Genomic DNA, 22,723 nt, shown 5'->3' on the forward strand with positions numbered 1-22,723 from the left:
TATTTTGCAGTGTGCAAATCTCTCGTGGCAATGGCGAAGGGAGTCCCTAAATGGCACAGCTCCACTGGCTTCCTCAGCTCTCCTCTCTGGCCCTTCCAGCCGTGCCTAGAAAACTCCCCCTGGAATGGATCCTTGAGGTCATCCACACCAACCCTCCGCTTGGCGCAGGAATTCTCACTGAAATGCCTCTGCGGATGGTTCTGCTTGGATGAGGGGTGGTCTGCTACACTTAGCACCGAAGGCTGGTCATCCCCCTGCTAACAAGCCCATATTACTGATGGCTGGGGATGATGTACATTGTGGTCCAAGACATGTGGAGAGGGCAGATGGGGAAGCTGGGACAAAATGTGCCGGGGAGCTGTAACCAGAGATTTTGGCATTCGGCCAAGATGTCCGTCCATCCAGATCGCATACCGAGGACTGCTAGCAGGATCTGACCCACTAAATCAGGGGTCTTCAAACGTGGCCCTTTTATGACTTGTGGACTTCAACTCCCAGAATTCCTCAGCCAGCATGCCTGGCTGAGGAATTCTGGGAGTTGAAGTCCACAGGTCATAAAAGGGCCAAGTTTGAAGACCCCTGCACTAAATACAGGTAGTCCTCGGCTTATGACCACAGTTGAGCCCAAAATTTCTGTTGCTAGGTGAAACATTTGTTAAGTGAGTCTTGCCCCAAATGTTGAGTCTTCCCCCAGATGTTGAGGGAATTGCTGCAGTTGTTAAATTAATCAGATTGTTGTTAAGTGAATCCAACTTCCCCATTGAGTTTGCTTGTCAGAAGGTCACAAAAAGGGATCCTGTGACCCCATGATCCCTGCAGCCAGTTGCCAAGCCTCCAAATTTTGATCACGTGACCACAGGCATGCTACAACGGTCATAAGTGTGAAAACTGGTCATAAGTCATTTTTTAACTTTGAACGGTCAATAAACAAACTGTTGCAAGTCGAGGATTCACCTCTACTATTGTCCCTAGTTTCTCCTGCTGTGAGACGTTTCTTAGAAGGATGCAGACGTTACAGGCAGTCCTCAACTTACAGCCACAATTGGGACCTGGGTTTCTCTGGTTTAATCAAGACAGCTGTTCAGTGAATAGTGCCCAATTTCACAACCATTTTTGCCAAAGTTGTTAAACAAATCACTGCAGTGAAGTCCATCACACCATCTTTAAACGAATCCAGGCTCTGCCGTCAACTTTGTCTGTTGGAAGCCAGTTGTGGAAGTCACAAATGGTGATCATGTGACTGCGAGACACCACAACCCCCTACAAACCAAGTTGCCAAGTGCCTCCAATTTTGATCACCTCACTTTGGGAATGTGGCAACGGTTGCAAGTGTTACGATCGCAAGTCCATTTTTTCCATTGTCGTTGTTAACTTTGAACGCTCACTAAACATATATTTGTAACTCGAGGATTTCCTGTACACAGAGCCCAGCCAAGCGCAGAGGCTCACAATCAATAAAAACAGGTCAAAAGTGATAAAGTGGCACAGCACAACCGCACCACACCAAGTTAACTCCTGGGTGAAGCCTGCTCAGGCCTGGAGCCACTTGATGGATCTGCAACCCAACCCCAGTAAGCTTTTTGGAAACGGCCCAGAAAATGCATGGAAGCTGTTCTGTACTGGTCGAACTGGGCAGCTGGTCTTTCGGTTGTTAATCCTAAAAATGTCATTTATTACAACTTTCGGTTGCTTCACAATGCTCTAGTGCTCGGCTGGGTCGGTGGTTGGTTTCAGGTCACCAGCTTAGTTAATGGCTGCTTTTATCCATTATTTGAGCACAAAGTCGCATTTTATTTATTCCCCTGAGTTGTTTACAGTGGCTGACATTGGTGGAATCCTCTTGGCCCATGTTGGAAACTGCCCGAGAATGAAATGCCGGGGTTAAATCCAATGGAAGAGGGGTTAAGGACTCCAGACGTTTTTCTTTTGGACTGGCTGGGAGAAGTTACAGAATGACAGAGTTGGGATTTTGGAGGTCATCTAGTCCAACCCCTTGCTCGAGCAGAAGTGTCTATACCATTCCGGACAAATGGCTGTCCAATCTCTTCCTGAAAATTTCCACTGATGGAGCACCTATAACTCGTTCCACTAATTAAATAGCTGAATATCAGAGTTGGAAGGGACCTTGAAGGTCTTCTAGTCCAACCCCCTGCTTAAATAGTAGACCCTATCCCATTCCTGACAAATGGCTGTCCAGTCTTTTCTTGCAAACCTCCAGTGATGGAGCACCCACAACTTCTGGAGGCAAGTTGTTCCACTGGTTAATTGGTCTCACTGTCAACAAGTTTCTCCTTAGTTCCAGGTTGCTTCTCTCCTCGATTAGTTTCCATCTGTTGCTTCTTGCCCTGCCTTCAAGTGGTTTGGAGAACAGGTGGACCCCCCTCTTCTTTGTGGCTGCTATCATGTTCTCCCCTAGTCCTTCTCTTCATTAAACTGGACACACTCAATTCCTGCAACTGTTAGTTAGCTCTCCTTCTCTGACCAACTCAGCTCCAAAGACAGAAGGGCCGTCATCCACACACTGGTTATGTTTACATCCACAGATCCAAGTGAAAAGTGGGTAAGGAGAAAAATTAGCAGCATTTCAGGCACCTGGTTTCCACACACCATTTTTGGAATGTGTTTGCCTGCAGAAGAGCAAGCTGTTTCAAGGGCCAGAGAACATAGAGTCCAAGCGCTGGAAGGGACCTTGGAGGTCTTCTAGTCCAACCCCCTCCTCCAGGCAGGAGACATTTTTCCATCACAGTCAAATGAGGTTGTCCGGTCTAGTTTTGAAAACCTCCAGGGAAGAGATTCCTGTCTTAGACAGGGGGTTAGACTAGAAGACTTCCAGGATTTTATGACCCTATCCTTAGACAAACAGGCCTTCTGAGGCCAGCCAGGGTCTCATGTTGCCATATTTAGCCTTTCCTCCTTTGGAGGCTCATAAAAAAAAAGGTCCAGACCTCCCAGCAGACAAGAGCATTACGACAAAATCAATAGCAATCTCGGCAGTTAAGTTCAGCCTCAGATGGTGCACAGTGAGGTTTTCAAAAGTCAGTCCTACATCTAGTTCCCCAGAATTCTTTCTTTCTTTGTTTCTTTCTTTCTTTCTTTCTTTCTTTCTTTCTTTCTTTCTTTCTTTCTTTCTTTCTTTCTTTCTTTCTTTCTTTCTTTCTTTCTTTCTTTTTCCTTCCTTCCTTCCTTCCTTCCTTCCTTCCTTCCTTCCTTCCTTCCTTCCTTCCTTCTTTCTTTCGTTGGTAAGGCCACACCTGGAATACTGCATCCAGTTTTGGTCACCACGATGTAAAAAAGATGTTGAGACTCTAGAAAGGGTACCGAGAAGAGCAACAAAGATGATTGGGGGACAGGAGGCTAAAACATATAGGGAATGGTTGCTGGAATTGGGTATGTGTAGTTTAACGAAGAGAAGGGTGAGGGGGGACATGATAGCAGTGTTCCAATATCTCAGGGGCCGCCACAAAGAAGAGGCAGTCAAGCTATTCTCCAAAGCACCTGAAAGCAGGACAAGAAGCAATGGATGGAAACTAGTCAAGGAGAGAAGCAACCTGGAACTAAGGAGAAACTTCCTGACAGTTAGAACAACTAACCAGTGGAACAACCTGCCTCCAGAAGCGGTGAATGCTCCAACACTGGAAGTTTTTAAGAAGAGACTGGACAGCCATTTGCCTGAAATGGTATAGGGTTTCCTGCCTGAGCAGGGGGTTGGACTAGATGACCTCCAAGGTCCCTTCCAACTACTTCTTCTTCTTCTTCTTCTTCTTCTTCTTCTTCTTCTTCTTCTTCTTCTTATTATTATTATTATTATTATTATTATTATTATTATTATTATTATTATTGTTATTATTGTTATTATTGTTATTATTGTTATTATTGTTATTATTGTTATTATTGTTATTATTGTTATTATTGTTATTATTATTATTATTATTATTATTATTATTATTATTTACAATGACCATATTTATCTATCTGTTGAAATTTGTCATGCATTTAAATTTATTACATAATTATATATATTCATGTGTGCTTAGAGTCTGCCCCAAACAAGATGGGTAGTATATTAGATAGACAGATAGACAATAGATAGATAGATAGATAGATAGATAGATAGATAGATAGATAGATAGATAGATAGACAGACAGACAGACAGACAGACAGACAGATAGATAGATAGATAGATGATGGATGGATTGGGCACATCTGCTGTCTCTCAACCCAGCCCATTTCACAGGGTTATGGTAGGAAAAGGAGGAATAAGGAGCATTGGTATGTTCGTCTGAAAAAAACAAGATAAAAATCTTTTTTTTTAAAAAAGGCAAAATTTTGGAACACACTGCATAAATGTTTACCTAACTCAAAAATTGAAGCTTGTCTCCAAGACCCCCATCTCTGTCCCACCTCTGGGGATGCCCAGAGAATCCTGTTCCTTCTCTTGTTTCCCTAAATTGCCATTGCATTTTTCTGCCCAGAAAAAGCCTAGACATTTTTTTAGAAATGCATAACTTTGTACCGTTTATTAATAGCATAACATAATTCAGTCAAACTGGATGCCTGGAACTCGCCCAAGAACAATCTCCTATAAGTTGTCGTTTCCTTTTCTTGTGTGTGTGTGTGTGTGTGTGTGTGTGTGTGTGTGTGTAGTTATTCGCTCAGATCCTGATCTGACAATCCCTGTCTTAACACTTTGGTGTTTTCATTTCTTTTTCTTCCCAAACCAAACAATGCAAGGAAAGCGTACACCACTCCATCCAGTTATATCGTGTAAATATTTACAAGCAGTCCAATAAAAATGAATTTCCAGTAAAAGCTCTGAATATGTCTGGATGCAGAACATGTAAGGAACAATAAGTGCACTCAGCCTTCCGTCTTTCCCAGGTCAGTAAAATGAGGACCCAGATTGTTGGGGGGGAAAAGGAGGACCCAGATTGTTGGGGGAAGGATACTGACATTGTAAACTGCTTAGAGAGGGCTGTAAAACACTATGAAGCAATAAGGGTAATCCTCGACTTACAACAGCTCACTTCGTGACCGTTCAAAGTTACAACAGCACTGAAAAAAGCAACTTACGAGCATTTTTCACACGTAGGGCCATTGCAGCATCCACAGGGTGACATGATTTGTATTCCAGCGCTTGGCAACCGGTTCCTATTTATGACGGTTGCAGGGTCCCGGGGTCACGTGATTCCCTTTTGCGACCTTCTGGCAAGCAAAGACCATGGGGGAAGCCAGATTGCCTTAATAACCGTGTTACTACTTTAACCACTACACTGATTCCCTTAACCCAAAGGTCTGCAACCCGCGGCTCTGGAGCCGCATGCGGCTCTTTCAGCCATCTCCTGCGGCTCCCAGTCCTCTGCCATGTGCAGTCCCAAAAAAAAAAGTGGAACTAAAAAATTTCAACCAATCAATTCAAATATGCAGGGTAGGTGCACATCTCTCCTTGCCTCCACTGCGCATGTGTTTGTTTGCGGCTCCCAGTTTCTCCTTTTGTGAGGGAACTGGTTCCGAGTGGCTCTTTCACTGTTTCAGGTTGCTGACCCCTGCCTTAACCAATGTGGCAAGAAAAGTTGTAAAATGGGGCAAAACTCACTTAACAGATGCCTCACTTAACAACATACATTTTGGGCTCAACTGTGGTCATAAATCGAGGTCTATCTCTATAGGTCCAAGTGCTATTGCTATTTCTATGGCCCTTACAAGAGAAGAGCAACAAGGATGATTGAGGGGCTGGAGGCTAAAACATATGAAGAGCAATTACAGGAAGTGCTTATGTCTAGTTTAATGAAAAGAAGGACTAGGGGAGACATGATAGCAGTCTTCCAATATCTCAGGGGCTGCCACAAAGAAGAGGGGGGGGTCAACCTATTCCCCAAAGCACCTGAAGGCAGGACAAGAAGGAACGGATGGAAACGCATCAAGGGGAGAGAAGCAACCTAGAACTAAGGAGAAACTTCCTATCACTGAGAGCAAATAATCATTGGAACGACTTGCCTCCAGAAGTTGTGGATGCTCCAGCCCTGGAGGCTTTTAAAAAAAGAGGTTGGGGAATTTGTAAGTTGAGGACTATCTATAGTCCTTCACCCTCCGATGGCTCTCCAGACAAAACAAAGTCGGTATATTACAGGTAGTCCTGAATAAGCAACTATTTGTTTAGTGACCGTTCAAAGTTACAACGGCACTGGGAAAAAGTGAGTGATGATCGTTTTTCACGTGTACGACCCCTTTGCAGCATCCCCCCTAGTCATGTAATGACAATTCAGATGCTTGGCAAGTGACTTATATTTATGACGGCTGAGATCACGTGACCTCCTTTTGCGACCTTCTGACAAGCCAAGCCAATGGGGAAAGTCAGATTCACCGAACAACTGTGTTATTTACTGAACAACAGCAGTTGAACGGCTTAACAACTGTGGTTGAGAGAGGTTGTAAAATAGAGCAAAATTCTCTTAGCATCTGTCTCATTTAGCAATGGAAGTTTTGTGCTCAGTTGTGGTTGTAAGTCAAGGACTACTGCTATCATGCCCCCCCCCCGCACAGTCCTTCCTTTTCTCTAGACTGGCCACACCCAAATCCTGCAGTCATTCTTCATATGCTTTGATCTCCAGGCCTTTAATCACCCGGTTGCCCTCCGGGTGAAATTCAAGGTGTTAGTGATGACTTACAAAGCCCTTCATGGCATGGGTCCGGATTACCTACGGCAACACCTGCGGCCGACGTCAACTTCCCTCCGTCCAGTGCGCTCCCACAGAGAGGGCCTCCTCAGGGTGCCTCCGATCAAAGAATGCCGATTGGTGACCCCCAGGGGGAGGGCGTTCTCCGTGGGTGCGCCAGACCTGTGGAACTGCTTGCCGGCTGAGCTCCGGATGGCCCCCGACCTTCGCTCCTTCCGGCTTGATCTAAAAACTTATTTATTTGAGCAATTTGACCTGGTCTGATGGGTTAGGGTTGGGGTTTTAAACATGTTCTTAATTATTGTGTTAAATTTTAAATTTGGGCATTATATTTAATTGTATTTTAACTTTTATATTCTGTTTTTATATTTATTGCCCTGTACACCGCCCTGAGTCCTTCGGGAGAAGGGCGGGATAAAAATATAATAAATAAAATAAATAAAATAAATCTTGTTTGCTCTTCTCTGCACTTTTTCCAAAGTCTCAACATCTTTTTTGTAATGTGGTGGCCACATTACAGCCACACTGTCAGGATGTAAAGAGTCCACCACAGGTCTCTTTAGAGATGCCCCCTTCATTGTGGCACATGGGAACAGGCTATCTCCCGCTCTGGTGTGTGTGTGTGTGTGTGTGTGTGTGTGTGTGTGTTAAATATCCCTTCCCCCTGAAAAATCTGCAAAGTGCATTTCTTTCGCCAGGATGTAATCATTCATCAATTTCCTTTTATGCTTTAACTGTTTATCCTCTATTTTTTTTACATTTCATTAGCTTCCCAGAGTATTCACTAGGGTAAGAGCGGAAAAAAAAAAGTAAAGCAAATAAGTAATAAATAAAGGTAACCTTGATGTCAGGCACAGATTGCCTTTGAGGATGACGGGCCTCAGGCTCGCCTCAGGAATGTTCCTTAACTCCCAGGAGCCCTGAAAAAGTCGCCTGCTCTTTTCCTCCCTCTAGGAAGGAAGACTCACCTCAGCTGGTGGAAGGAAAAAATAAACAGGCTTGCAAGAGGTGTTGACACCCAATCCGTCAGAGGCAAACTGACCGAATCACAAGGTTTTTCAAGACTTTTCTTCTCAAGTATGAAGAACGTATTTGACATACGAAGAACAAGAGTTGCAGGAATTAGGTATGTCTAATCCAGAGATAGGCAACCTTGGCTCTTTTATGACTTGTGGACTTCAACTCCCAGAATTCCTGAGCCAGCTTGGGAGTTGAAGTCCATGAGTCATAAAAGAGCCAAGGTTGCCTACCCCTGGTCTAGTCTAACGAAAAGAAGGACTAGTGGGGACATGATAGCCATCTTCCAATATCTGAGAGTCTCCTACAAAGATGAGGGGGGTCAACCTATTCTCCAAACCACCAAAAAGTAAGATGAGAAACAATGAATGGAAACTCACCAAGGAGAATAGCATGTGTCTGAAAGGAGAAATTTCCTAACAGTGAGAGCAATTTAATCAATTGAATAGTTTGCCTTCAGAAGTTGTGGGTGCTCCATCACTGGAGGCTTTCAAAAAGAGATTGGGCAACCATGTGTCTGAAATGCTAAAAGATGTCCTGCTTGAACGTGGGGTTTGACTAGAAGACCTCCAAGGTCCCTTCCAGCTCTATTATTCTATGTTCTATATATAAAAAGGTAAAGGTTCCCCCGCACATGCGTGCTAGTCGTTTCCAACTCTAGAGGCCGGTGCTCATTTCCGTTTCAAAGCCGAAGAGCCAGCGCTTGTCCGAGGACATCTCCATGGTCATGTGGCCGGCATGACTAGACACCAGAGGCGCACAGAACTCTGTTACCTTCCCACCGTAGTGGTCCCTATTTTTCTACTTGCATTTTTACGTGCTTTCAAACTGCTAGGTTGGCAGAAGCTGGGACGAGTAACAGGCACTCACTCTGCTATGCGGCACTCGGGATTCGACCCGCCAAACTGCTGACCATCTGATTGACAAGCTCAGCGTCCTAACCCACTGAGCTACCGCGTCCCTGTTCTCTCTCTATATATATATATATATTTCCTTTCAATGCTAACCTTTGAAGATCCCTGCAAGTGTCTTAGAATTAAGTCCAAGCTGAGGGCCACCAAGAAGGTCAAGGAGAGTCCTAGATCTGGAGTTTGGTCAAGGTGCTTCAGTGGCCACTGTCCAAAAGGGGAACATTTTTCACCTCCTGAAAAGCAACTCCACTGGACAAATTCTCTTCTCCCTTGTTCAGCATTCATGCACACATTCTGGCTTGGAACTGGCAAGGATTATGGGGTTTATAAAGTCTTCAGTGCTCTCTGAATTTGGTTGTTTTCTGGCAGATGTTTCATTAACCAACTAGGACACATCATCAGTGAGACTGAGTGTGAGGTTTGCTCCTTAGTATCCTCGATTAGGCTACTGTTTTCTACTTAATTGTGTTGTTTTTTCTGGTATTAATCCCTGCTTATCTGGGTATTGCCTGCTGGAGAAAATGTGTGCCGGTCTTTTGTGTTTCCTTCTTGGGTTTTTTTTTTGTTTCTTTGTTGTCTCTTTTGAATAGTGTGTAAATGTGGTTTATTTTTATGTGTCTATTGATGATCGATCGATCTGAATGCCAAGCTTCTGGGAAATCTACAGCGTTTGGGAGAAGGCGTTGTAGAAAATGTGCAATGCTATGAGCTGTATATAAACAGCGAGCAAATCCCACGTTCCCTTGCACTGATGTTACCCAGTTGGGGAATGAAACATCTGCAACAAAGCAGCCAAGCTCAGAGTGGACCACACAACCCTCCCTTCTAGTACTGATGATGTTATCTTTAGTCACAAAACTTTTGCAAAGAAAACCACCCAAAGCTCAAAGGGTACCAAGGACCCCCCCCAACAGTCCAACCCTGAGCCACAAAAATTCTCTTCTATTGATTATGGAGTTTACTTCCAAGGTAGATCACACCTCAGGGTGGGAGGCACCAGATTACGCCTCCCGCAATCCGCTGGGTCTGTGAGAGTTGCAACTGAAATAACAGGAGGACAGCAGACTGGAAAAGACCGAACAGAAAGGAGCCTTCAAATCCCACCGCACCTCACATGTTTTCATATATATTCCCAAGAGACAAAAGGGTCTTTGATGAGCTGCTTTGCGGCATGGTTCGGATTCCAAACAGCTCAAAGTGAAAAAGTTCAACTACCCAAAACCCAAGTCATCACAAGATGCCAATTGACTCTTTTCTGCTTTTGGCAAATCACGAGATTGGACTGATGGTCACAACCAGGCGGGTTTTGTGAGGTCCACAGGCAATTAAAATATAATTGCATCATGACGTTACACATCACTGGGGGCGGGGGTGTTGGTTTAAGAAAATATTGCACAGCCAGCTGTCTGAAATGGTATAGGGTCCCCTGCCTAAGCAGGGGGTTGGACTAGAATACCTCCAAGGTCCCTTCCAGCTTTATTCTGATTGATTGATTGATTGATTGATTGACTGATTGACATCATCCCCAAATGACATGAATTCCGCAATCTATGTGATGTCACGGGTCGTCCTCGACCTACAACCACCAAGGACCCCCAAATTTCTGCTGCTAAGCAGGATGGTTGTTAAGTGAGGTTTGCTCCATGTTACGACTTTTCCCGCCGCAGTCTTTAAGTGAATCACGGCAGTTCTTAAATGAGTAACATGGCTGTTAAGTGAATCTGGCTTTCCCATCGACTTTGCAGATCAGAAGGTCGCCAAAAGGGATCACGTGACCCCGGGACGCTGCAGCCGTCATAAATACGAACCGGTTGCCAAGCATCTGAATTTTGATCATACAACCCTGGGGATGCTGCGACAGTCGTGTGAAAAACGGGTCATGTCGCTTTTCCCAGTGCCACTGTAACTTTGAACGGTCACTAAACAAACTGTTGTAAGTCAAGGACTACCTGTACTTGCCTTGTTGGGGTACTCCATGAGCGCCTACAAAAAAGGCCTACAGTGTTCTGTACCAGCCTGCTACCGGCCCTGCAGAAAAGGCAACCCCTTTACAAACGGCAAGAGGCTGGAATTACGCCTGCCAAATTTATTACTACAAAAACAAACAAGACACGAACCAAGAAACAGGAGCTTTGAAACACTATCCGAGTGGTTGCCTTCAGCAAACCAGCCCTCCCACACATTCCCCTTATATAGAGTTCAGGGCGTGGCCTCTCTCTGCCTCCTTCCGAGAAGCCCCATTGCCTTCCTCTGTTTACTCCTAATTGACTGCCTCCTGCGTCGGGCGTCCTTGAACAGGGCCAGCTGTGGGTCATCTTCATCCACGCTGTCAGGCTCACACAGCTGGGTCTCCGTGGTGACCAAGTGGGAGGAGCCTGGCTGAGGGCTATCATCAGCAAGATCTTCAACCCCCTCAGCAAGGTCTTCAACACCCCCCTCCTCCTCTGAGTCGTCCGACCCAACTGCCGAACCCACAGGCTGACCCTGAATCACAACATACAGCCCCTCTACTGTCCCTTCTCTTCTGACCCATTTTCTGAGGTTCCATTTCTCAAACACCCCCATCGAAAAACAGCACACACCTTTGTCAAAGTAAGCCTTCAAGTCGGTTTATCAAATCCTAAACATTTCCAATATTTATAGACTTTCTGCTTTGCTTGGTAATTTCTCATCCGATATTTGAGCAGCCTGTTAATCATATTTTCCCTGGCGGGTCTTCACAAATCAGGAGACAAGACCACATTTATCATCCATAAAATAATCCCTTTCTCTCTCACCCCTTCCAGAGCTTCAGAATGAAAAAAAAAAGTTTCTTAAAATACTTAGTTGCAGGTAAATAAATGCCCAAGCAGGAGAAATGTTCGCTGCCAGCCAAAATAGCAGTCAGTCCTGCCAATCTTTAGGGCAAAACACCCACGTGTCAACATCTGTATCGCTGGATGGCCTTTCTCTAAGGATCTTCCCACGCTGCGATTTTGGTTCACTGACTCCCAAGAGTCCTCTTAGCCACACACCCACAACTACCGCTGCCAAACCGAGCGTGCCAGCTCAGCCCAAGGTGAAGGAAGGTCCTACAATGTAGGAAACAGCCAGCAATTGGCATGCAAGAGGGACCATCCTCTTCTACACCGAAGCCAATGAGAGCCCTAGGCGGCATCAACAGAGGGATAGAATCAAGATCCTGTGAAGTCTTAATAATGCCTTGCTTGGTGAGATCACATTTGGAATGCCGCATCCAGTTTTGGTCAACACAATGTAAAAAAAAAAAAAAAGACATTGAGACTCTGGAAAGAGTGCAGAGAAGAGCAACAAAGATGATCAGGGTTCTGGAGGCTAAAACATATGAAGAACGACTACTGGAATTGGATATGTCTAGTTTAAAGAAGAGAAGGATCAGGGGTGACATGATAGCAGTCTTCCCATATCTGAGGAGTTGCTGCAAAGTAGAGGTGGGTCAGCTTACTCTCCCAAGCACCTGAAGGCAGGACAAGAAGCAACGGATGGAAACTAATCAAGGAGAGAAGCAACCTGGAATTAAGGAGAAACTTCCTGACAGTGAGAACAATTAACCAGTGGAACAACCTGCCTCCAGAAGTTTTGGTTGCTCCAACACTGGAAGCTTTTAAGAAGAGATTGGACAGCCATTACAGGTAGTCCTTGACTTACAACAATTCATTTAGTGACCGTTCGGTTACAATGCCACTGAGTAATGTGACTTATGACTGTTTTTCACAGTTACGACCTCTGCAGCATCCCTATGAACATTTGATCGAAATTCAGTTGCTTGGCAACTCATTCATATTTATGACAGTTGCTGTGTCCCAAGGTTATGCGATCCCCTTTTGCGACCTTCTGACAGCAAATCAGTGGAGAAGCCAGATTCACTTCACAACCAGGTTACTAACTTATTAACTGCAGTGATTCACCTAACAACTCTGGCAAGAAAGGTCATAAAGTTGGGCAAAACTCACTTAACAAATGTCTCACTTAACAACCGAAATTTGGGGCTCCGCCGTGGTTGTAAGTCGAGGACTACCTGTAATCTGAAATGGCATCAATCAGTCAGAATAGAGCTGAAAGGGACCCCAGAGGTCTTCTAGTCCAACCCTCTGCTCAAGCAGGAGACCCTATATGGTACTATTTCAGACACGGTGGGTCTCCTGCTTGAGCAGGGGGGATTCTGGGATTCATTCCGTTTCTGTTACTGATAGAAGTGGCTTTATAGAAGTAAATAAGAGCCTTGGTGGAGCAGTGGGCTAATGCCTCCTTAAGTAACACCAGCTGCCTGCAATTAGTGCAGGTTCGCATCCCACCAGGCTCAAGGTTGACTCAGCCTTCCATCCTTCCGAGGTAGGTAAAATGAGGACCCAGATTGTTGGGGGCAATTAAGCTGACTTTGTAATAATGCCGCTTGGGGGGGGGGGGCGAAAGCCCTAATAAGCAGGCATATACATAGAATGAAGGCTACTGCTAAGCTTGTAAGCCGCCCTGAGTCTTCGGAGAAGAGCGGGATATAAATGGAATTAAAATAAAATAAAAATAAAAAAAAATAAATGAAAGCCCTTCAAAATTTAAAATTCTAAGAGGAGTAAGCTGTAAAGAGGAATTAATTGTAAGAGGAAGTAGCTGCAAGAGGAAAGCTAGCTTGAAGGTAAAATTAACCAAACTGAATAACTACTTTCAATAGTGGCAAATAGAGTTCTAAGGATCCGTAAAATGACTTAAGAACTCCAAGTTAACAGAGCATGCACAATAGACTATTGAATATTATCTGACACACCTGGCATACGTTGTCTGCTCATTTAAATGCACATGCAATGTACAATTTACTATGTTTGGGGAGGGTAGCAGGAAATATGTAGGAGGTGATCGGAGAGAGGGTAACCTCAGAGTACCTCAGCCAACGGGGAATGAGGAGGGATAGGCACCCGGAATGTATAAAGATGTTGATTTGAGATGGAAGAACTTTGCAGAAAGCCAAGCCTTTATTGCAATAAATGAAACAAGGAGGCCTTCAATGTGTCCTGGTTGGTTATGGGCCAGGTGAGTTTGCCTCTGGTTGTGAAGGGAAGTGGGAAGGAGTCTATAACAGGCTTTAATGCCACGGAGGGCCACCCTGAATTTTGGGGCTGCAAAACATCCCCGGGAGAGGCAGCTGGCATTTCTCTGGCTTCACTTGCCCAGCTGGGAGCTTGCAAATTTGAGCAGAATGCTTTAGGTTAGGCAAAAGTTAAATCCATGGGAGTTTGGGGGGAGGGGGCTCGTATTTCTGCCCCCCCGCCCCGCCCCTGCCCTGACAGTGTCACTGGCCTGCTCACAACTCAGCAAAAGGCGCTGACATCACCGCTTTCTCCAACTCTGTTTCTGCATCTCATTAATGGCAAAAGCCACCGCTTTGCTGCTTCATTAATTCAAAATGCAGGTGATCAATTCTGTTTTTTGTGTTTGTTTGTTTTTTTTTTAATTCCGGAGCGATGATTTAAAATTTAAATATTCCTCAAGTGGCTTTTTTGTCTCTTAAAAGCCCTGGTGCAGGGGCTGCAATGCCGGAGAAGCAAAATTCTCTCCGTGCTGGAAGGAGGTTAAAGAGGAATCAATATCCTCTTGAGCAGATGAAAATGCTTCCTGTGTGCCTCGGGGATGCCCGCCTGCCAGCATTAAGCCATGCACTCCCAAGGCAGAAATGTGGGAAAGCCTCCACATTCCAGGAATTTGGACAGCGCCCCTCGGGTCAAAGCTGGAGACACACAAACACACACTCCTCTTGGCCACATCTGAGCCTGGCCATGCACTGCTAACCAGCTCTGCTATTCAATCAGTATAGAGCTGGGAGGAACCTTGGAGGTCTTCTAGTCCAACCCCCTGCTCAAGCAGGAGACCCTATACCACTCCACAACAAATGGCTGTCCAGTCTCTTCTTAAAAGCCTCCAGTTATGAAGCACCAACTACTTCTCAAGGCAACCAGTTTTCCACCGGTAAGTCTTCTCACTGTTAGGAAATTCCTCCTTAGTTCTAAGGTTGCTTCTCTCCTTGATTAGTTTCCATCTGTTGCTTCTTGTCCTGCTTTCAGGTGTTTTGGAGAATTGGTTGACCACCACCACGCCCTCTTCTTTGTGACAGCCCCTCAGATAATGGGAGATTGCTATCGTGTCACCCCTAGTCTTTCTTTTCGTTAAACTAGCCAGACCCAAATCCCGCAATTGTTCTTCACGTTTTAGTCTCCAGGCCTTTAATAGCCTCCAGGCACTCCACAGCCTCCTGGCTAATTTTTGTTCCATGTTCTTGCCTCCTTTTCAAAGGCAAACACACATACACACACACACACACACACACACACACCCTCAGGAATCCAAGATGGACAGAGGGGCCGCTCAGAGCTGGCAAGCAAGATTTCTGCACCACCACCCACCCCTAGAGCATCTCCAGTAGGATGCCTGGAGCATAAAGGATGCCCAACAACAAACCTGGTGCCTGGAGAAGTTCCACACCACGCCCCCCCCCCGAAGACCATTACCCACACACACACACACCACCCCCAAAGCAGGCAGACACACTATCGACTCACAGTATCCTTGTCTTCTATAGATCGTGTCTAGGTTTACTGGCCCACATCCAGTCCATTATTGCAGCAACGCCAGGAATCCTGCCAAACTTGGCATTGATCCACAGCCAAGCCCCTCCCCCAGTCCCAGCTCCAAATATGGCAATGTGATTAGCACCACTCCTCCATCCCATAATAGGAGCCCTCCTATTATGAGGAAGGAGCCCCCTGGGGATGGCCACGCTCCTCTTTCTGCTCTGCATTCAAGATGGACAGTGATTAGTATTTATATATTATTTATATGTAAGGGTGTAGGTTTACACCTACGTTGTATACAGCATGTTTAAATGTGTGTTATGTATGTGAACACTTTTGAGAGCAAGCAACAAAAATATCATTTTTTTTAATGTGTGCCAATGTGCCCACAGTAAAAAAAAATGAAAATAAAGGTTATCTATTCTATTCTAATCCACGGAGTAGCCATAAAGAGCAGGCATTTTCTCATTTGCAGAAAAAGGGGAAGGAGGTCAGCTTCTCGAAGGCAATCAGAGGAGAGTCCTAATTTGCCTCCAGAAATTGTGGGTGCTCCAACACTGGAGGTTTTTAAGAAGAGATTGGACAGCCACTTGTCTGGAATGGTATAGGACCCCGTGGTGGCAAACCTATGGCACGGGTGCCACAAGTGGCACGCAGAGCCATCTCTGTGGGCACACATGCAGACACCCCAGTCCTAGGCCTTCAGCTGGGCCTCTGCCGCCAAGTACCCCCCCAAAAAAAAGTTCAATTAATCAACTTCTCGGGGGAAAAAAAGTTCTCGCAAAGTTAGAATTGATTGATTGAACTTTTTCGTCCACCCAGTCTGCAGCGACCACTGCAGCCACACCCACCCAATTGGCCACGCCCACCCAGAGGGCCACGCCCACCCGGCACCCAATGAGACATAAGTGGGTTTGGGGTTGCAGTTTGGGCACTCGGTCTCTAAAAGGTTCGCCATCACTGGTATAGGATCTCCTGCTTGAGCAGGGGGTTGGACTAGAAGACCTCCAAGGTCCCTTCCAACTCTGTCATTCTTCCTTCCCAGCAGCTGTGATATGAATCAAGGACCCAGAGCAGCTCTGGAGGAATCCCATCCTCTCTCCACCATTTCAAGCATCCATCAGGCATCTCAGCTGCAAAGCCCTCCGTGCCCCCATCAGCTCTAACGTTGGCAGCCATCAAAAGCAATCGAGAAACAACCTTCTCCCAGGTGCAAATTGTCTGAATTGAGCCCCATTTTTCAGGTATTTGGGGGGGGAAGGCTTCTCTCCTGGCCTTCTCCTGCTCCAGGCCCCAGATCAATACCCCGGATTGGTGAGCCAAATCTGATTACGATACAGAGTAGATGCCAACTGCATTTTTTGCAAATGTCTACGAAGGTTCTCAGTCCTCCAGGTCATTGTCGTTGTCCCAAAGGTGCTTTTCCCCCCAAGAGGCAACTAGACTTATTTTTTTTTCCTTGACGACATTTCCCTTCTCATCCAAGAAGCTTCTTCAGTTCAAACCCCATTCAGTTCTGAAGAAGCTTCTTGGATGAGAAGGGAAATGTCTTGGAGAAAAAACAAACAAACAAGTCCAGTTGCCTTTTGGAAAAAAAAACACAAACACCTTTGGGACTTTTTGCAAGGAATTGCAAGATGCCAGGCACAATTCCAGAAGAGGAAGGAACGGAGGGGGGGGGGAAGCAACCTTGCCATTCCAAGCAGCAGAGAAACGTGCCCTTTTCTCAACGCCAGGATCAGCCTTCGGTCCGTGCATCCTATTTTAGAAACAGCCCGGTCAGCCAATTTCTTCCTTTCGGTTTCTCGGCACCCGCTTCCCCGATTTCTAAGAAACCCCATTAGCAAAATCAAACTTTCTTCTCTCAGGAAAAAAAAAAGCCAAGAAGCTAAACGGCTGAGACTTTTGGAGCACCACAGGCCCTACAAAGAAGGCAGCCTCGGGCAACCAGCCATAGGAGGCCCCAGCCCATCAGCCCAGCCCTGGGAGGCACTTCCTGGAAGTTGGGAAGAAAAGCATTGCCCCATGCCACCGGTTCAAACATGGAGCCAGCCAAAGCATCTGGATTGCCCCTTCCAAAATATTCCTGACTGGAAGGCAACACATCTCAAAAGGCCCTTGACTTATAACCACAATGGAGTCAGGGTTGACTCTAGGCAACGGCCTGGAGTATTAAGTGTTCCTCGACTTAAGACCACAACGGAGCCCAAACCCCTGCAGCTGCTAAATTAGGAACTGCTAAGCTTGTAAGCCGCCCTGAGTCTTCGGAGAAGGGCGGGATATAAATGGAATTAAAATAAATAAAAATAAAACATGGCTGTTGGGTGAATCCGGCCCTCCCCATTGGCTTTGTCAGAAGGTTGCAAAAGGGGATCGCATGACCGTCATAAATATGAACCAGTTGCCAAGCGCCTGAATTTTGATCATGGGACCAGGGGGATGCTGCAACGGTTGTTAAGTGTGAAAAATTATCACAAGTCACTTTTCTCGGTGCCGTTGTAACCAAATGGTCACCAAATGAATGGCTGTAAGTTGAGGATTACCTGTCCGATGGCTGTAAGTTGAAGATTACCTGTCCCACTTCCAGCACCCGGAGAGCCTCAAATTTGCCGTCAGCTGTTTTGCATTTTGCTTCCAAGGGATCCACTCTCAGCTCTTGGCAAGGACCCAAATGATTTTTGCTGCACAATCTCAAGAGGAGCCCGCTAGCACCTTTCCGACTGACACCTGAGTGAGAATGTGAGTACCTTCCTTTTCATAAAAGGTGCGACTCAAGAGATGAGGTTTTGCCAGTCTCCTTCTGTTGCTTTGCTACTACAGCCGAGAAACACGGCTCTCCCTCCTGCAACATTTACAACGGAGAGCTGGAGGGAGATTCCAGGAAATGGGATCTTCCTAAGCTCAAAGCTCTCTGCTCCCCCAGCCCTCAAGGGATCCAGTGGGACCGAGCTGACCCCATCGAGGCAGGCGAGGCCATGGAGAGAAATCCCCAGCTTTCGCTACCGTGGGCACCGGCTGTGTGGTAGCAAATGAAAGGCAGACGACATCCTTCAACTGGGAGACAGCCACCAAGAACCAGCAAAGTTTCCGACAAAATTTCTGCTTTGCAATTTAAGCTCTTAATCCGATCCAGAGAAGGCCTGGGGGGGGGAGGAGGACCCCTACCCACATAATTCTCACAAATATCGCTTCTTTGGAAAAGACCAAGGCAATAGGGAGAGCCCGAAGAATTTCTGTTTTTCAAGGCAAGACATTTCATTTTCTTCTGGTTTTTCTCTCTTACAACTTTACCTTCCGGTGCTAAGACATTTGTCTTACAATGGCCTTTTTGCCTACTTCTTCTTGCAACCCACGCCTCTCATAACCTCACAGGAAAGATATATTTCAGTTTGGAGGAGATGGATAGATTATATTCAGAATAAATATGGGACTAAAAAGTTCCATTTAGCTTATGAGTAGATTCTAGAGGGATATTGTTTATTTATTTATTTTTGGGACTTATATGCCGCCCTATCTCCCAAAGGACTCAGGGCGGCTTACAACAATAAAAGACAACAATACAAAAATTAAAAAAACGAATTAAATAACAGCCCCAAAGTAAATTAACTACAGTTAAAAATTAAAACATATTAAAAACCCATCATCAATCCAGGTCAGCCTGATGGAAGAGAAAAGTTTTGAGGTCGCGGCGAAAGGACCAGAGGTATTGTTATTGGTACTTTGTATGTAACATATGTAGTTATGTTAAAGGGGAGTTAAAGCACATTATGAATTTGGTTAATTGTATAGTATGCATAACTTGTATTTAGAATATGATTATTATAACCATAATCCTGTATTTAGCTCTGGGAAGTGGGGGGGAAGTGGGCGGGTTTGGGGTGATATTGTAAAATCTTGTTTTTGTAAAACTCTTTAATAAAAAAAAAATCCCCCCACCCAATGGACTAAAAGAAAAAAACAGAACAAAAAAACCCAGTAACAACGGTGCAACCCACCAAAGGGCCAGCAACAGACAGTTGAGAAGAGTCAAGAAGAACCAGCACTGCAAGTGAGATATTTCTAAAAAAAAATTTCAAGATGCTCCAAGCAGCTGCTTCTTTCTTGTTTGCTAATTGTCCAGGGGAAAAACAACAACAACAACACGCTTCTCTGGTTTATGAAATGCTCCTTTGTAGTGAGACTCTGGCCTCCCCACCACCACCACACCCCTGGAGAACTTGGAAAGGAATAAAAACCAAGCACAAAATTTTGCATTTGACTTGCAGCTGCCCAGCCTGTTTTGCTGCTTAAAAGATGGGATTAAAAAGAGATGGGAGGGGGGGGCGGGGTTTGACTCTTTCCCCATATTCCAGGGACCCCCTTGGACCCCCAACCCTAGAATAGACAGAAGGGAGACTCTGTGCCATTTCCTTCTCCCCCAGTAAGAGAACTAAGTCGAGCTCTTAAAACGTTTCTCAAAAAGCTCAGCTTGATTTGACTTAAAACGCAATATTATCCTCAGCAACTTTTCACCAGTGCCCGTTTGCCTAGAAGGGAAAGAAAATTCGGGGGGGGGGGGAAAAGAAGGCGGGGGCTACTCTGTCTTCTCAAACTGGCCCTTACTCTAGATTGCTCTGAAGAAAGAGCTTCTTCTGAGTAGCGACTCTCCCCATCAGCCCCCAACTTTATTAGAAGTCTTTTCTGCCATGAATTGGGGTGCGGGGTGGGGGTGGGGGGGCGTTACAGTAAAGGCATCAGCCTTCCTTCCTCAGGCAACAGTGGATCTCTTTTTTTGGGGGGGGGGGAGAGGGAGGGAAGGAAGCGTTTACGAACAGAGACGCCTCGTTTCTTTCTGCAATGAGTATTTTCCTTGCGAAGCGGGACTCTCGAAAGCCGGGGGCGGCCCTCCGCTTGCCATCCGCCGGCTCATCCCTGACCGTAAACCGGGCTGATCCGTGGCAGCTGGAAGGAGACCCGAAGGAGAGGGATGGGGAGGGGGCACCGCTGGGAGATCGTCCTCCTGTGCTGACCCCCCTACATACATACACACACACACACACACCATCAGCCCGCTGCATGCAGGAAACCTCCGCGAGCGACGGAACAGCGATCCACGCGTGGACTCAACGGCCCGGCGGCGGGCAGCAATCTCTGCCGCCTTTTTTTTAAATTTTTGGAGGGGTGGTCGCGGTTTAGCCCATCCATCTCTCTCGCCTTCTCCTCCCAGCTTTTAGGAGCAATACCGGGGGAGGGGGCGCAAAAGGCGCCGGAATGGCCGAAGTGGCCTTTCTCCAGCCAGGACCGGAGGGCGGGGGAATGAACCTGCTGCCGCCGCCGCCCCGCGTTTCTCAGTCTCGCCTTCTTCCAAGGCTGACCCCCCATGGCCCCCGGCGACCCCCGAGACCTCTCCCCTCCCCAAGGCGGCAAAGAGAGTCGGCCAGCCGCGGAGTCTTTCCGTCCCGGCACAATCAAACGACCGGAAGGAGGATAGGGGTGGGAAGGGGGCAAAGACCCCCGCAGCTACCTGACCTGAGCCGGGACCCCTCCCCATTTTGCCGCCGGGCCTCGCCCTCCCCTCTCCACCCCCACCCACCCCCCGCAAGAGCAAAGTTGCCTTTCGGAGCTGGGCGGCAGAAGCAGGCGAGGAAAACCGGGGCAGGGACCGCGAGGACGGACGACCCTTCCCCGGGACACCCCCACCCCCACCCTATTTGACCGCCACGCCTTGCCCTTCCCTCCTCCCCGGGTAAAAGTTGCCGTTCTGGGCTGGGCGGGCGGGCGAAGCAGCCCGGGCAGGGGCGGCGAGAGGACGGACGCCCCTTCCCTTGCCCTCCGGCCCGACCGGCGCCAGCCGCTCCGACACTCACCGCGTTCGCTCCGCGTCCACGGCGCGCCCGGCTCGCCAGCGCTCCGGCTGGCCCGCTCGCCCGGGGGGATGCCCGCCTCTCTCGCCCGCTCGCTGCCTCTCCTTCCCGGCGGCGGCGCTGGAGGCGGCGGCAGCAGCAGCGGCGGTGGCGGCGGCGCCTCTCCCGCACCAGCTGCGAAGAGAGCGGCGGAGCGAGGCAGAGGCGCTTTTAAGCTCGTCCCCCCCCCGTCCCACCCCCATGTGACCAGCCGAGCGGGCGGAGGCAGAGAAGGAGGGAGTGGGGCGGGCGGCGGCGGCAGCAGCCGGCCCTTCCCCCGAGCGGGACTCGGACGCCCCCGGGAAGGAGCCCGCGACCCCCCCCCACCCGACCGCCGAGGCTGCCTCCCCTGCCCGGGACCCGGAGGCAGAGCGCCAGGGCTCCCACACGGACCCCCGCTGCACCCTGCGGGATGCCCGAGGAGCCGCGCCTCCGGCAGGTGCGCCCGGCTGAAAGGACTAGGAGAGGTGTTTTTTTATTTATTTCCATTAATTAATTAATTAATTCCATTAATTCCAGGTTGCTTTGCCCGGGAGGACCCCGGCACGGAGGGATCGTTCCCGGCCCGGAACGCCTCGGGAGCATCTTCCCACAATCAAGCCCGCTGCACGTCTGGATGGGCAGCCGCGTGGCTTTGCTCCGTGTTCTTGGAGGCGGAAGGGCGAGCAGAAGGCGGCTGGGAATGTGGGGGGGGGTGTCCGCAAGGGGCGCACGCCTCCCTGGTCCGCACGCGGCGGGCAGAGACTTTCCCGAGGCACGGGACAGAGGAGAAGCGGTGCGGCCGGTCCCCAAGCGCGCAGACACGCGTCGACGCCCGGGCAGCAACCGGTGTCCGTCTGAACGCGCGCCTGGCCCCTCTCGGTCCTGGGAAGGCAGTGCGCAGGTCAGCCGGGGGGAACTTTGCAATCTTCCCAGCCGGCTTCTGGCAAGCAAAGTCAATGCGGAAAGCCAGATTCAATTAACATCTATGTGATTCACTTATTGACTGTGTGATTCTCTTTAACAACCACTGTAAAAAAAAAACATGGTTGTAGAACCGGAGCCGGTTATGGGATACCTCATTTAACAACCGCACTGCTTAGCAACTGAAATTCTGGGCCCAATCGTAGTCGTAAGTCAAAGTCAAGCATTATAATTTAAAAAAAAAATCACTGCAAAAATCAGAGGCGGTTTTTTCGAAAGGCAGAGGGGCCCGTCTCATAGAACCACATGATCTGCATGGCCCCCAGTACAGGTAATCCTCGACTTATGACCACAATTGAGCCCAACCTTTATGTTGCTGTTATGTGCTCCTGGCCACTTCTCTGCACAACCAGAGGCAAACTCTCCTGACCGGTAACCAGCCAGGACACAGCGAAGGCCTCCTTGTTTCATTTATTGCAACAAATGAGCAGAGAAGCCACCAAGGCTTGACTTTCTCCAAAGTACGGTCACTCATGCGCTCGTGACCTCTCGTTACATGGGGCTGCCCTTGAGGACCACTCGGAGGCTCCAGCTGGTACAGAATGCAGCTGCGAGAGTTGTGTTGGGAGTTTCCCGATACTCCCATGTTACACCTCTACTCCGTGAGCTGCATTGGCTCCCAGTTGTCTTCCGGGTGAGATACAAGGTACTGGTAATGGTGTTCAAGGCCCTACATGGCATGGGTCCGGAGTACCTT

The 22,723-nt window shown here is 47.7% G+C and overlaps 1 protein-coding gene across 1 annotated transcript in view; it reads right to left on the reverse strand.

Annotated features, from left to right (window-relative positions):
- The window catches only part of CNTFR (ciliary neurotrophic factor receptor), a gene marked incomplete at its 3' end in the record, with an annotated part of 319,967 nt that extends 298,782 nt beyond the window's left edge, over window positions 1-21,185 (reverse strand). The window contains exon 1 of the mRNA XM_083354881.1: window positions 21,028-21,185. The remainder of the gene's footprint in view (window positions 1-21,027) is intronic.
- Between the last annotated feature and the right edge of the window lie 1,538 nt (window positions 21,186-22,723).

Source organism: Vipera ursinii, assembly GCF_947247035.1.
Source record: "Vipera ursinii genome assembly, chromosome: 2".
NCBI lineage: Eukaryota > Metazoa > Chordata > Lepidosauria > Squamata > Viperidae > Vipera > Vipera ursinii.